Consider the following 12,946-nt stretch of genomic DNA (forward strand, 5'->3'; position numbering starts at 1 on the left):
CTTAGTAAATGTAGAATATAAATGTCTCAACACAATAACTAAGAAAATGCCAGGAAGGCTATGTTAACCAGTGTGATGAAAATGTGTCAAACGGTCTATAAAACCAGTGTAGGGTGCCCCATGATTGCATTAATGTACACAGCTATGATTTAATAATAAATAAATTATAAAAAAAAGAAAGAGGTAATAGACAGACCCTATATACCATCTAATTCCCTCAGTGGTGACATCTGCATAACCATAGTACAACGTCACAACCTAGAAACTGACCTTGATACAAACTGCACCTTGTTCAGACTTCATCAGTTTTATATGGGTTTACTCTGTGTGTGTGTGTGTGTGTGTGTGTGTGTGTGTGTGTGTTCAGTTCTGCGCTATTTTATCCCACGGGTAGATTCATGTGACATTCACAGTCAAGATATAGAGCAACCCATGGTGTGCTCTCTCATAGCCTCCACCACCTGCTCCTTTCCCCAGCCCTAAGCCCTGGCAACCAGGGATGGGTTCTTCACCTCTGTAAAACGTTTCACCTCCAGAAGGCTGTATGAGTGGAAGGTGTAATATGTGACCTTTCGAGACTGAGCATAATTCTCTGGAGAGTCACCAGGGTGTGGCCTGCATCCCTGATGTGTTCCTTTCTATGGCTGAGTAGTATTTCAAGATATAGATGTCCCAAAGTTTGTGTAACCTCTCACCCACTGAAAGACATTCATTTCTTGTTTGGGGTTCATATAAATAAATCTTCTATGAACTTTTCTATACAGGCTCCCACGTAAATACCAAGTTTTTTAATTTCCGGAACAAATAACTGATAATGCAGTTTCTGGGTCATTTGGTACCGGCATGTTTAGTTTTGTTAAAAAACAAAAACTGCTGTTTTCTTTCCCAGAGGAGCTGTGCCATTTCTATCAGCAGTTTCTCTACATTCTCACCAGCTTGGGGTGTTATCACCATTTTTTGTTTTAATCATGTTGTGTTTAGGTATATGATAGCTCACTGTAGTTTGAGTTTGCATTTTCCTAATGGCTAAAGATGTTGAATATCTTTTCACGAGTTTATCTGCCATCTGTGTAGCCTCTTTAGTGCAATATCTGTCCAATTCCTTGGCCCATTTTCTAATTGGACTACTTGGATTTTTTTACCACCAAGCTTTAAAAGTTCTTTTTATGTGTTCTAAATACTAATCCTTGGTTGAGTGTGTGATTTGCAAACATGTCCCCCTGGTGTGGAGGTTTCCCCTTCATCTCTTAACAGAATCTTTCACAGAGCAAGAATTTTTAGTTTTGAAGGGGTCCGATGCATCCATTTTCAGCTGTAACCTTTTATGGCTGTGCCTTTGGTGTGAAGTCAGGAAACTAACTCCTCATGTTGCCCTCAGCCCAGATGTGTTCTCTTAATTGCTTTTTTCCTAAAAGTTTAGAGGTTTCACATTTTAAGTCTGTGACCATCCCGGGTTATTTTTTGTATGACGTGTGAGGTTTAGGTTGAGGTTTGGGGCTTTGCCCGTGGATGTCCAGTTGCTCCAACACCATTTGTGGAAAGGCTCCTCTTTTCCCTTCCAAGTGCCCTCTGCACCTTTGCCAGATAATGAGGTGGGCAGAGCTGTGTGATTCTATGCTGGCTCTTCTGCTTCGTTTCACTGCCCTGTGTCTCTCTGTGCCCTAAGACCATATAGTTTTGATTACTGTAACTATATAGTAGCCCTTAACATTGCAGCTCATTCATTTTCAAGAAAGCAAAATAATTCGAATTAAATTTTTATTTAACTTCTCTCACCTCATTTGACAAACCCATGGGAGTTCAGGCTCAAGTTAAAATCCAGACAGTAACAATGGTGGTCCTGGCCCAGCCACTGTTGGAGACAGAACAAAGGGAAGGGTCAATCCTTGGGCTGGGGAAGGGAACAGAAAAAGATCAGCAGGAGTAGGGCTGTCAGTATAGGAGCTGGACATCTGGAACACTGGGCAGAAATTTCCAGTAGAGGCCATGGCCAGGGACACGGAGTACAGCAGATGGATGTTGTCAGTGCCACAATGTTACTTGGGGCTACACCTGACTCTGCAGCTCAGGCGTCTTTCCTGCCTGTAGGAGCTCACTCAGCCTCAGTTAATGAACAGATAGGGAGCTGGGAATAAAACCCTGGGTTTGTCAACTGGTTGGACCTCACCTCCCCGTTTCCTAGCAAGGGGGACCTCCAGTTGCCCACCTGGTGACTGGCCACATAAAGCCAATATCACCTCAGTTCCAATGGAACCAAGCTGGGCCAGCAAGTCAGAGGCACAGGCATCCCTGACTTTCACTTGGTTGACCTCCATCTGGGTCTCACCTTGGTGCCGGCGTTGCCTTCACTGCACAAGTCCAGATTCTTGCACACCAGCTGCTCCTCCGACCATCAGGCTCTCATGTGGCAAAATGACCCTTCTTGGCTGACAGCAACTGTATCTCTGGGTATGCGGATAGCTGAGAAGGGGGGCAATGACTTTGAATGCTGTTTTAGTATTATGTCATAAAAGTGGAAGGGAGAGAAGGAAGGGGGAAAAAAGAAAGCTCATACCAGCGATGAGTCTCCTAAACTCAGTACAACACAGGCAGGGATGGGCCACCTCAGAAAGGCCAGGAGAGAATCTTCTGCTCTGATCAACACTCAGAGGACCAGAGGAAAAGAACCAAATTAAACAGCACAGTTGAGTACTGGAAATGTTTCACTCGAGACCTCGCCTGAAAGAAGAGGAGCAGCTATGGAATTGGACCATCTTCTCTAGGCCTCCAAGCACGGACTCCTCTTAGCAGGGAAGCCACTGCTCAGTTTCCAAACACTCACCCTTGACCTTTGCTTTCTATGGGGTCTGAGAGTGGGGGTGTGGGAGGGGAGTACTCACAGTTGGGGCTTCCTGGGGACAGAGCTCACCCACCAGGCCACCCTGCCAGGGATCTACCTTCAGCATTCAGTGAGGACACACCTGGTGGGCTACTGCGGCCTGACATGGGAAGCTCATGCAGGAAGAGGGTTCCCAAGCCAGCAGGCTCCAATCCGGATTTTACACTCAGGAAGTTTTGGCAGAACCATCTCTGACTCCGGCACCCAGATGTCTGAAATCATTCAGCCTGGGAAATCAGGCAGAGACATTACAAGCTTCCAAAGACCATCAGCTTGAAACCAGACACCCAAAGCTGTGGCAGGCCTTCAGCAAACGATCATACACAGCAAAGCACTAAAGCCTGCCACATAAGTGCCCAGGAGTCTATAATGTGATTATAGCAGCCTCAGACACTAACGGAAGTGGGGTCGGACCACCCCACATCCACTTACGCTGCTGGCAGTAGGGACGGGAGGCTCCCAATCTCAGAAAGATTGGTGCCTCCTACACAGAGCTGGAGTTAAGGCCTGGCCCTGGGTGGCTGCTCTTTGTCAGTGGTGTCATCCTGGGTCCTCAGGCCTGTAGGGTCAGCCACAGTAACCTACACTGGCCAGGAGAGGGCCTCAGAGGGCCGAGGGACCGAGCAGGTGGCCCCAGCTGGTTTGGGAGACCTGTCATTTAAGGCCTGGAACTAGAAGCACCCCAGTTCAGAAGGCAACTGCTCCCAGGAGTCTGGTGAGGTGAAGCAGCCTCATAGACAGAGGCCTGCAGGGCACCAGCTCCTGAAACTTCAGCCTTTGGGGCAATAGTTCTTCCTCCGTTCACTGATGAGCCACCAGGCAGCACAGATTCTAGTCCCAGAGAGTGGTCTGTTACGTTCCAAGGCCAACAGGCCACCAAGGGATGCTGAGGAAGTCCTGGCCCTAAAGATTCAACATGGCAGAGGCTGAGGGGGGCGTTTGACTGTGGAGAGAGATCAGAACACCCGACTTCTTAGGGGTATGTTCCAGGAAGGGGCTCTAGGGGCTGGGCAAGGCTATGACAGGGGCTGGAAGGAGAGTCTCCAGGAAAGGATATTAGAGAGGTGGAAGGGACATGCCCTGCTGCGTGAAGCAGACCAAGTTGACCCTGGCCAAGGACCTGGCTCAGCCATCACCAAATCAGGAGCCAGCAGAGTTGACCCTCAGTTGTGTGTTCCCCAGGACCACTACAGGGACCCCAGGGGCCTGGTGACCTTCTAGAAGAAGCCATGCTGCAGAGAAGCACAAACACTGCTCCAGCACTCTCTACCGGCACTGTCCAGAGACTGTGGAAAGTCACTTAACTGATACTCGACCTCCCTGAGCCTCCATCTTCCTTTCTATAGGATGGGGGTGTTAGTAACAACACCCACTCCATGAGATTATTGTAGGAACTGAATGAGATCGTGTAAGTGACATTAAGTGCAGGCACAGGGCCCGATATCAGAGACTCCTCCTGGCATGACAGTTGTCACTCAACATGCAGAGGAGGCAGGTCACTTTTGGCTAGGCCTGGGGTTTGATTTGAAGGCTGAGCTCTGCCTGGAGCCAGACAGCACCCCACTCACAGAACCCCAGGTACCACTCTTACACTGCACCTTACCCTGTACTCCTGAAATGTAGCCTTTCCCCTAGAATTATCCAGTGAGGCCCGGGTTACCACTTACTCAGTAGCTTCTGTTAAGGCCCACTGCAGGCAGACATTATTCTGAGTGCCAAGGATACTGCTGGGGACAGAATGATGCTGCTTTGAGGGGCTAAGGGATGGAGCGCTACCTCCTCATTGGAGGCTCCTCTGGACTCCTGTAACCCTCCAGATGGCCCGCCCAGGAAGCCACATGGCCTGTGTGGTCAGAGGGACCTGGGATGCAGTTAGCAGCCTCTCACAGTATCAGATGTTACTTATTAGGAGCCACTGAGATGCCCCAGACAGCAAGGAGGCTGGGCAGAAAGAGATCCTGGACACTCAGAAACCCCGTCCAGGGCCTCCCTCCCACCCCATGCAGGACGTTGTTGGTCCCAATGCTTTCTCTCCTTTTCCACCCTGCTCTGCATCCCTGCCACCCACCACTACAGCCTGCATCAACTGGCCCCAGGGCCCTGGCCTCCCGGGGGTCTCGGCCAAGAGGGAGCCAGCACAGGCCCGGAAGCAGGGGAGACAGGGCCATGCATGGCACGGACCCCATCTCCCCTGCCCACTGGCTGTGGTTGTGCTGTACCCCACAGCCCTGGGGGAGCAGCCTCTCTCACAGTGCCGCACCCTATGTTCTGGAAACTGCACCCTCATCTGTCCCTTGCAGGCCTGAGGTGTCAAAGCTCTGGGGGTGCCTCACCCCCCTTGCTGGTTTCTCTTAATTCTGCCTACACCTTTGTCTTTATCAGAGTCCCTGCAGCACCACCACCCACTTTCTCCGGCCCTGACCCTGGCTGGCAGGGAGGGTACCCAGGGAAAGCCTCCAGGAGGTAGGGAGCTGTTCCCAGGCAGGAGCTCCAGCACCCTAGCTTCCCTGTGGACTAACAGTGCGCTGTTGGGAGGGCCAGGGCACCATGACAGACTAAACCCAGCAAAACCTCAGCCCAGGTGAGACGGCAGCACTAGGGCAGCCCACACGTAAGAGACACTGCAGGTGAGCAGACAACAAGGGGCACTTCCCACCTTCTCTGTGGAGAATCCTCAGGAAGTGGCTTGGACCTCAGGACACGTTCCCCCACCACAGCGACCCCAGATTCGTCGGTCTCTGAACACCCTGGACACGAGGAGACACTCTCTTCATGTTCCCTAGGCAGAGTCAAGCCCAGTCCCGCCCCTCTGCCCCAGCTGAAACAATGCCTGGCCCCTTCCCTGCCACGCCCAGCCCACCTGGCCCACCCACCTGGGTACTCCCTGTACCCAGCCCTCCCTCCACTAGTCACCCAGCAACTGCGGCCAGAAATACTGTCCATGGGTAGGAAGGGGCCTGGTCTCCACAGGCGGCTCCTTTGCCAGAAAGGAGTGGCTGCTTGACGGGGTTGGTGGGGAAGCCGGAGGGTCCCAGGCGCTGTGGGTGGGTCCCTGGGGGCCTCTGCAGGCCTAGAGGTCCTGGGAGTTGGGATGGGCCGCTGGCCAGAGATCTTGACCTTGTGCGTGGGGATGGCAGGAATCCCCAGCACTTCCGGCGCCCAGCCCCGGGATTCCCCTAGCGGGACTCGGGAAAGAGAAAACCAAGTGGTGCAGCCCTGTGGCCTCTGACCACGCAGTGGCTTCTGCCGCCAGCAAACCAGGAAGGCGCATTAAGAGATATATTTTTTTAATTTGATACTAAAAACAAAGCTTTCAAGTAACTACTGTGGATAATAAGAGTTGGATGGAGGGCCCGGGGCTGGCCTCCCACAGCCATTTATTCGCGGCCTAGAGGACAGAAGCAGGGGCCCCTCAGGGTTTTAAAGTTCATGGTCGTCACTGATCCGGGCATCTGCCTGTGGCGATGAAAGTCTCCTAGAAGCAGCGCGGGGCTGAATGCAGGGAAGAAAGCCTGGAGGGCTGCAGGGGCCCTGGCCGCGGCGAACGGCCGGTCCCGAGGGCAGCGGCTGCTCAGCCCCAGGCGACAGACGCGGGGGCGCGGCGCCTGACGTTAGGGTCTGAGCTAAGGGCGCCGCCAGCGGAACGGCGAGTAGGCGGGCGCCAGACCCGGGCTGGGGGGCGGCCGCGTTCACGGCGCCCTGCACCGGGACCTCCGCGCGCACGACCCTTGCCCGAGGCTGCCAGGGTCCCCTGAGCTCAGGCCGCACAGCGGAAGATGTCGGGCGTTGCGCGCGGGGAAACCCAGGTCACCCCGGGCAGGAGGCGGGGCCCCGCGGATTTGGGCGGATTGAGCGTCCCGCGCCGCGCGCCGCCTGGGGCAGGAACTTGGCCCCGCGGCCGGCCGCTGACGGCCTCTGTCGCCCCCTCTCGGCACGGAGGAGTCCCCGCAGGGACCAGCCCGGAGGCGACTGGGGCTGGGGGCGCCGGTGGGGCTCAGGCTTTGCCCCGCGCAGCAGGGAGAATGAGGATGTCCCGGGAGGATCCTGGCATAGGCCTAGAGGCCGAGCTCCAATCCTGGGAGCGGGGAGGGGACTCTCCTCCACCTTTGTCTCTCCCCTTATTCCCGGCACCTGGGAAGGACGCAGGAAGGGAGGGGGCAATTTCAGCGTGCCGAGCGCGCTCCTGGGACTGCGCGCTAACGCAGCAAAACCCTTCACTGTGACTGTTAACAGAAAACAGGGATCTGGTGTTCCCTGAGCCAGGCAAGGACCCTCGCCTCATTCAGTCCTCCCGCAATGAAGGCAGCACCGGGGCCTACCGCGGTTGGCAGTAGAGAGAATTCACTGTGATTGAACGTGTAGGTCCTGCGGAACCGGGCACAGAGGCTGCGCTCCACCCTCCTCATCTTCCTCATTCAGTCCCCCAGGAATGCATTCAGCCTCCAGCTCAGAAGACCCAAGTGACCGTGGCCTAAAGACACGGATGTTGTTTTTCTCCCATACCAGGGAGTTCGGAGGCTGCCGGCCAGCCCGGAAGCCCAGCGCAGGGATGGCGTCAGGGCAGCAGCCTAGCTTTCCACCCCTGTCCTCACTGGCCCCTTGGCTGTCTCCCCCTGGTCCTGGTCGCCAGCTACAGACCCCACATCCGAGCTCCAGATTGGGAGAAGAGGCAAGCAGAGAGGACAGGGGCTTCCTGCTAGCAAGGGCTTCGTGTCTGTTCTGGAAGGGAAACTGTCCCCAGCACCCTCTGGGGCCAGAAAGGTGTGGAGAGGTGCTTCCTCGCTGCAGGGGTCTCATCTCCTTGTAGTCAGGGTTCTGTCGGTACAAAGGGCACATGGTTAGACCGCCTGCAGGATCTGCCAAGGTACCGTCCCAGGATATAAGGCTTCCACCTGAAGACCGAGAAATCAACGCAGTGAGGTTGAAACTCTGAACACGGATCACATAGAGAGTGGGTGACTACTGGTCTCCTGATTTTAAGTATTAATTAGTGTTTTGTAAATCAATCCTATGAAATTGATCGTTGAGGCCTTTTTATGGCATTGATATTTGAAATACTGGTGTTAACTTATGAAGCGTATTTATAATACTGCGTTAAAATTCTTATCACATAATTCCAACATCCTGCTTATCTAAGCATTGGCATCTATTGATTGTTCTCACTCAGGTGGTTTTCCTGGTTCTTGGTGAGTTTGTATTGCATCCTGGTCATCTGGTTGTTATGTATGGAGACTTGATTCCAGCTAAATCTCTCGTGTTCGCTGGCAGTCACCCTGCTCAGGTTTAGGTAGAGGTCCTGGCTTACTTGGTGAGCTTCCCTTCAGCTGACAGTTTAGTTTCTGGGCCTCTGCTGTGTTGCTAGGATGTGCTTCATTCTTCTGGTGCTCCCAGGGTTCCCATTCCACCCCTGGTGTGGTGTCAGCAGGGGCAGGAGTCACTTCCCTGGGCCACCTACTACCACTAGGTGACCTTCTGGGCAAGTGGCAGAAGCCACTGGGCCTGGTTCTCCTCATGCCACTGGGTGGAGGGCAGGGAGACGCGTGGCTTTGCTGCTGCTGCTGCTGCTGCTGCTGGCAGATGGGATTGTCTCCTGGAGCCTGGTTAGGTGGCCTTGGCCAGGCTGCTGTCACTGCCCACAGAGCAGACTGCCCACCGAGGTGTGAGTGGTGGACTGGCCTTGCAGACCCTGATGTGTATGTCCTACCAGAGTAGCCACATCCTTAACAATCTCCTGTTCATCAGGCCTCATTAAGAAAATCATCAGGTGGCACCTGTGGCTCAGTGAGAAGGGCGCCGGCCCAATATGCCGAGAGCAGTGGGTTCAAACCCAGCCCTGGCCAAACTGCAACAAAAAAATAGCCGGGCATGGCGGAGGGCGCCTGTAGTCCCAGCTACTTGGGAGGTTGAGGCAGGAGAATTGCCTAAGCCCAGGAGTTGGAGGTTGCTGTGAGCTGTGTGATGCCACGGCACTCTACCGAGGGCCATAAAGTAAAACTCTGTCTACAAAAAAAGAAAATAATCATCGTATGTTAGACCAGCATGCTCAAAGTTTCTAAGGATTATATTGTAACAGTAGTCAGCTCTGAAATAGCTCTGGGACAATAGAAGGTGTGCTGCCGTCCTTCCCATGTACAAGCTGTTTCAGATCTTCTTTTCTGGTGATGGTGTGGTGGCCCCCCCCCGACTAGTGTCAGCTCAAAATCTGTACCCAGTCACCCTCCAGTGTTGGCACACTTCCTTTTCCCAAATGGACAGTTCCTCTGAAAGCAGCCGTAGATCTCTCTGGGGAAGGAATATAGAATATTTATGGCATGTATTAGTGACATTGTAAAATCCTTCTTCAAAGGGACCTGGCTTCTCCTTTAGTCGGTGGGCTCTGGGTCTGAGAACCCAGGTATGAAAAGTGATTTAGATACGGAAAGTGAGTGAGGGGCAGTGATGTTTTCACTGCAGCCTCTGATATCAGCCTCGGTTCACCAGTGCTCGATTCTTCTGTGTGTGTCCTCAAGCAGTGCCTTAGGTGGCTGCTAATTTTTTGACCCCAAAGAATACAATGGTCCATTAGCCATCCCCCTAGATCAGGCGTCCTCAAACTGAGGCCCACGGGCCACAGGAAGCAGTGTGAATTGTATTTGTTCCCGTTTTGTTTTTTACTTCAAAATAAGATATGTGCAGAGTGAATAGGAATTTGTTCATAGTTTTTTTTTTTTTTTAAACTATAGTCCGGCCCTCCAACAGTCTGAGGGACAGTGAATTGCCCCGCCTCGCCCCCCCCCCCATTTAAAAAGTTTGAGGACGCCTGCCCTAGATACTCAAGGGTAAAGGAACTTTGGTTGCTTTACTGGGTTTTCTGCCCACGTTGTCTCAAATAGTTGAACATCTCTAATCCACAATTTCAGAATCCCAGTGTCCCCTCTGACACTAGCGAGGGCAGTTCCATGGCCTAATTTTGTACTGTGATCACTGATCGCAGAGGGCACCGTACTGAGTCGCCAAAAGGTGCAGGCACCCCCCCTCCCCACTGATGCATATCTTGTCCCTTTGGTGAAGAGAGTGTCCTCTGTGCCCTCTTCAGGAACATAGTCAAGTGGTAGAGACACTGATCTTACAAGGCAAGTCCCTTCTCACATTCCTGCACCCAAGCCTTCTAAGCTCTTACTCAGTACTCAGAAGGCAAGAGTAGCATCTTCACCGCACTCACATCACACCCACGTCACATCGCACCCACGTCACATCGCACCCACGCTCACATCGCACTCACACTCACATCGCACCCATGTCACATCACACCCACTCTCACATCGCACCCACGTCACATCGCACCCACACTCACATCGCACCCACGCTCACATCGCACCCACAATCACATCGCACCCACGTCACATCGCACCCACGTCACATCGCACCCATGTCACATCGCACCCACCTCACATCGCACCCACGTCACATCGCACCCACCTCACATCGCACCCACCTCACATCGCACCCACGTCACATCGCACCACCTCACATCGCACCCACGTCACATCGCACCACCTCACATCGCACCCACGTCACATCGCACCCACCTCACATCGCACCCACGTCACATCGCACCCACGTCACATCGCACCCACGTCACATCGCACCCACTCTCACATCGCACCCACCTCACATCGCACCCACCTCACATCGCACCCACGTCACATCGCACCCACCTCACATCGCACCACCTCACATCGCACCCACGTCACATCGCACCCACGTCACATCGCACCCACGTCACATCGCACCCACGTCACATCGCACCCACTCTCACATCGCACCCACCTCACATCGCACCCACGTCACATCGCACCCACGTCACATCGCACCCACAGCACATCGCACCCACAGCACATCGCACCCACAATCACATCGCACCCATGTCACATCGCACCCACAGCACATCGCACCCATCTCACATCGCACCCACGTCACATCGCACCCACGTCACATCGCACCCACGTCACATCGCACCCACATCACATCGCACCCACGCTCACATCGCACCCACGCTCACATCGCACCCACGCTCACATTGCACCCACATCACATCGCACCCACGCTCACATCGCACCCACGTCACATCGTACCCACGTCACATCGCACCCACTCTCACAGAGCTATCTCAGCAGCACATCTGGGGGATTCTCAAGTATCCTTGCTAGGAAGTTAAATCCTGAGACATAGGAGAGTTCTCCCAAATTATCAAACTCAATTCTGTATCTTCAAAATTCATTCATACTCATCTAGCTTGCTGACATGTACCAGCCAAGGCTTACAGGTATTTTCATGACATGCTGTATATTCCTAGACAAGGAACTTTATTTTCCCACTTGGGCTGTACTGGGACCTGACCACGGTTATGGGTTTTGAAGAAGTAAAAGAGATGGGGACAGTTGTCGAGGAGAACGGGTACCGTATTAGAAGACATAATCTCAAACGACGGTTGTGTGCAGTTCCAGGCACCGGCAGGCAGCTCTGGAGAAAGTGTGAGGGCGGCCTCTCTGTGCCCAGAGGGCTCCAGGGGTCAGGCTGGGATGTCTCCATCCCAGGTCACAGGACTCCACATTTCCCTATCAAGGCTCTGACTTAAGTGTAAAAAACCTATTCAGGGTTTCCCTCTGTAATTCTGCTGTAGATTTGGGGGATGTCAATATAAGAGGTTCAGTTACATTTGAATTTCAGATAAAAACAAAAAACAATATCAACGCTGCCCTGTGTGATATTTAGAACATACTTATATTGAAAGATTACTCATTGCTTATCTGAGATCCAGATTTAACTTGGCGACCGGCATGTCCTCTGGAAACCCTCCTTTGGCACCCTTACAGTTAAAGTCTGGGTCTGATTTTTAGCACAGTCTGTGCTGAGGTGGAAGGAGGGAAGGGTGTCTGTAAACAGTGCTCCAAGGCCTCTGCCTTTCACAGAATGCCTGAGGAGCCAGGCCTGGGCCTGTTGTTCATTTCCTAGGTGTGTGTTGGGTTTTTCTTATAGTTTTAAAATAATTTTGAATACCTGAAAATTCTAACCAAACTCTGAATGCATTTACAGAGATCATTTCAAAACCAGTGAGCTGGCCCAGCCTCCTGAGGGTAGGATTTGAGCCAGTTGTGACAGTTAACTTGGGACGGCTGGGAAGAAAAAGAAAGGTATAGAGGCACAGTGTGATGGGTCACATCTACCCGGAACGGGAGGCACCTGTCGGAAACGAGCAGACCCACCAGCTAGGTGAGGACGACAGCGTGGAAGATGGGGCTGCATGCTGACTGGGTTTGAGTTCGGGGGGGGAAGAGTAGGGCACTGGGGACTTAACATGGGGACAGGAGTTGGCCAAATGGGCAAAGTCACACAGTTGGAGAGATGAGATCAGGTTCAAACCCAGGCCTGAGAACCTCTGAGCCTGGACTTTCAGTGTGCCCCGGGGTGAGGGTGCACAGCGGTAAGGATGAGTGTTGGTGGGTCGGGCCTTGGGCCCTGGGTGTGCTGAGTAGTGGGGCGGGGTTAGATGCTGCCGGAACCTGCTCCTGCCCCAGCTGGTGCTGACCACTGAGCCCTGTGCCGGGGTCAGACTGCCCTGAACCAACAGGGCCACAGCAGTGCAGTGAGAGAGCTTATAACAGATCTCACTGCACAGAGGTCATGAGCTACAATGCCAACATCCTGGAACATTTGTACAAGAGTTTCAAGTGAAGAGTGAAATGCAACTCATACTGTTGAAACTGAAATTAGGTCATTTCTGTGAACTATGGGAGTGAAGGAGAGATGAAAAGGATTGTTCCCTGAAACGCCTGATTTAACAGTTGTTATTTGGGAGCAGGGGGACGCCCACCACCTGATGGCAGGCAGCATGCACCCCAGGGCCAGCCCACTGCATTCCACTGTGTGCCCAGGCAGAGGGCAGCTTGGAGTTGCGTCTCCCGGTCTGCCCCACACAGCTCTGCAGCCCCTATCAGTTCTGCTGCCTCAGGCTCTGCGGTGCCCAACAAGCTCATTGTGGTGGCTGCCTGCCCCAGGGCACACTGAAAGTCCAGGCTCAGAGGCTCT

At 53.2% G+C, this 12,946-nt stretch overlaps 1 long non-coding RNA gene across 4 annotated transcripts; it reads right to left on the reverse strand.

Moving 5' to 3' along the window:
- Positions 1-1,761: 1,761 nt before the first annotated feature.
- Positions 1,762-6,741, reverse strand: LOC128590164 (uncharacterized). Of its 4 annotated transcripts, none has more exons than XR_008381231.1 (5): positions 5,792-6,741; positions 5,535-5,625; positions 2,555-3,105; positions 2,327-2,460; positions 1,762-2,125 (listed from the first exon to the last, which is right to left on the reverse strand). It is a non-coding gene; the product is annotated as an uncharacterized LOC128590164 (long non-coding RNA). The 4 variants fall into 4 exon arrangements; XR_008381233.1 differs by having other exon boundaries at positions 5,752-6,741; XR_008381232.1 differs by having other exon boundaries at positions 2,555-2,718; positions 2,961-3,105; positions 5,535-6,741.
- Between the last annotated feature and the right edge of the window lie 6,205 nt (positions 6,742-12,946).

This window comes from Nycticebus coucang, chromosome 7, assembly GCF_027406575.1.
Source record: "Nycticebus coucang isolate mNycCou1 chromosome 7, mNycCou1.pri, whole genome shotgun sequence".
Classification (NCBI taxonomy): domain Eukaryota; kingdom Metazoa; phylum Chordata; class Mammalia; order Primates; family Lorisidae; genus Nycticebus; species Nycticebus coucang.